Genomic DNA, 3,134 nt, shown 5'->3' with positions numbered 1-3,134 from the left:
CCGCGCCGCGCCCGTCCGCCTACGCCGCACTGTCGCTCGCCGACACACGCGCGCCCATGGCTCCGGTCCCCTCCGTCCCGCTGCCCTGTTCCGGCCGGCGCTCGTGTGCCCTTGGCCGCCGGCGCCCGCGGCCAGCTCTGGCGCGTTGTCTGGGCGGGTTATGCCCGCACAGCGGGGCTCCGCCCCGTTTCGCCGGGTCCACCCGCGAGCCCTGTGGCTCTGCTCCGCTCCATCCCCGTTAACCCGCGCCCGATAAGCCCCCTGGGCCAATGACAAACGGGGCCCACGCCCAAAATGATTTAAAAAAATGATAATAATAAAAAAAATTAAAATTAAAAATAAATAAATAATAATTAAATTAATTAATTAATTAATTAAGTTAATTAATCATGTTTAATTAACCTAATTAACTAGTTAGCTTAATTAAACCCTAATTAGTTTAAACAGTCAATGACGAACGGGACCCACCTGTCAGGTTGACCAGGTCAACTACTGACGTCATGCTGACGTCAGCAGACACTATTCTGGATAATGTTGGTTAAATTAAATAAATAAATCCTAAAAATGATTTAAATCTTTTAAAATTAATATAAAATAAACCGTAGCTCGGATGGAAAAACTTTGTACATGAAAGTTGCTCAGAACGACGAGACGATTCCGGATACGCAGTCCGTTCGTCCGCCACACCCCTCTAACCTATCGAACCCGCAACTTTCCCCCTCCGGCTCCTCTGCCCGAAAACACGAAACATCGGGAATACTTTCCCGGATGTTTTCCCCCCTTCACCGGTATCACCTACTACCGCGTTAGGGCACACCGAACACCGCGTATTGCCTTGTTATATTTTGTGATGCTTTGTTTGCTCTGTATTCATTATTTCTTCCCCCTCTTCTCTCCGGTAGACTACGAGACCGACGCTGCTGCTGACCAGTTCGACTACGGAGTTGACGACCCCTCTCTCTTGCCAGAGCAACCAGGCAAGCCCCCCCCCCCTTGATCACCAGATATCGCCTATTCTCCTCTATACTGCTTGCATTAGAGTAGTGTAGCATGTTACTGCTTTCGTTAATCCTATTCTGATGCATAGCCTGACATTGTCGCTACATCTGTTGATACCTTACCTGCAATCCTATATGCTTAGTATAGGATGCTAGTTTATCATCATTGGCCCTACATTCTTGTCAGTCTGCCTTGCTATACTATCGGGCCGTGATCACTTGGGAGGTGATCACGGGTATATACTATACATACATACATACTATACAGATGGTGACTAAAGTCGGGTCAGCTCATTGAGTACCCGCAAGTGATTCTGACTAGGGGGCTGAAAGGACAGGTGGCTCCATCCCGGTAGAGGTGGGCCTGGGTTCCCGACGGCCCTCGACTGTTACTTTGTGGCGGAGCGACAGGGCAGGTTGAGACCACCTAGGAGACAGGTGGGCCTGGCCCTGTTCGGCGTTCGCGGATACTTAACACGCTTAACGAGATCTTGGTATTTGATCTGAGTCGGCTACGAGCCTATACGCACTAACCATCTACGCGGGAGTAGTTATGGGTATCCCGGCGTCGTGGTATCAGCCGAAGCCTTCTTGACGTCAGCAACTGAGTGGCGCGCGCCGGGTTGGACTGCGTTAACGCAACTTCCTTTGTAATGGAGGTTGCTAGGTCTGCTCACCGGCCGCGTACGCAACGTGCAGGTGTGCAATGGGCGATGGGCCCAGACCCCTGCGCGCATAGGATTTAGACCGACGTGCTGACCTCTCTGTTGTGCCTAGGTGGGGCTGCGACGTGTTGATCTTCCGAGGCCGGGCATGACCCAGGAAAGTGTGTCCGGCCAAATGGGATCGAGCGTGTTGGGTTATGTGGTGCACCCCTGCAGGGAAGTTAATCTATTCGAATAGCCGTGATCTTCGGTAACAGGACGACTTGGAGTTGTACCTTGACCTTATGACAACTAGAACCGGATACTTAATAAAACACACCCTTCCAAGTTCCACAGACAACCCGGTGATCGCTTTTCCGCAGGGCGACGAGGAGAGGATCGCCGGGTAGGAATATGCTATGCGATGCTACTGGAGATGCTGCTTGGAGATGCTACTTGGAGATGCTACTTGGAGGACTACAATCTACTCTCTTCTATATGCTGCAAGACGGAGGCTACCAGAAGCGTAGTCTTCGACAGGATTAGCTATCCCCCTCTTATTCTGGCATTCTGCAGTTCAGTCCACTGATATGGCCTCTTTACACATATACCCATGCATATGTAGTGTAGTTCCTTGCTTGCGAGTACTTTGGATGAGTACTCACGGTTGCTTTCTCCCCCCTTTTTTCCCTTTCCTTTCTTTCTGGTTGTCGCAACCAGAAGCTGGAGTCCAGGAGCCAGACGTCACCGTTGACGACGACCCCTACTACACTGGAGGTGCCTACTACTACGTGCTACCCGCTGATGACGACCGGGAGTAGTTAGGAGGATCCCAGGCAGGAGGCCTGCGCCTCTTTCGATCTGTATCCCAGTTTGTGCTAGCCTTCTTAAAGCAAACTTGTTTAACTTATGTCTGTACTCAGATATTGTTGCTTCCGCTGACTCGTCTATGATCGAGCACTTGTATTCGAGCCCTCGAGGCCCCTGGCTTGTATTATGATGCTTGTACGACTTATTTTATTTGTAGAGTTGTGTTGTGATATCTTCCCGTGAGTCCCTGATCTTGATCGTACACATTTGCGTGCATGATTAGTGTACGATTGAATCGGGGGAGTCACAAGTTGGTATCAGAGCCGACTGCCTGTAGGAATCCCCCTTCCAACTCCTTGGCCGAAGTCGAGTCTAGACATTGCAAAACTTTTACTAACATGGCTGTGTGTCTTACGGGCACACGTCGCCATTGGGTGGTAGTAGGATCTTTTATTCCTCGACCTATACTCTGGGACTCTTATTTCTCTTCTATTCGGGTTAAATGATTTTGCTAAAAACAAAACTAACTTTAGGTTCTCGCAAGTACTTTCTCCCGGAGAGCCACTTGTTACCGATGACCGCCTGCTGCACCAGAAGATTCCGAAGATACTCTACGATGTGCTCTCGAGACTTTGTGCCCATCACTTTTGCTATTCCTGACCACCGATAAATCCGTATGGAT

Source organism: Triticum dicoccoides, chromosome 6A, assembly GCF_002162155.2.
Source record: "Triticum dicoccoides isolate Atlit2015 ecotype Zavitan chromosome 6A, WEW_v2.0, whole genome shotgun sequence".
Lineage (NCBI taxonomy): Eukaryota > Viridiplantae > Streptophyta > Magnoliopsida > Poales > Poaceae > Triticum > Triticum dicoccoides.
This window is presented reverse-complemented; position numbering follows the sequence as displayed.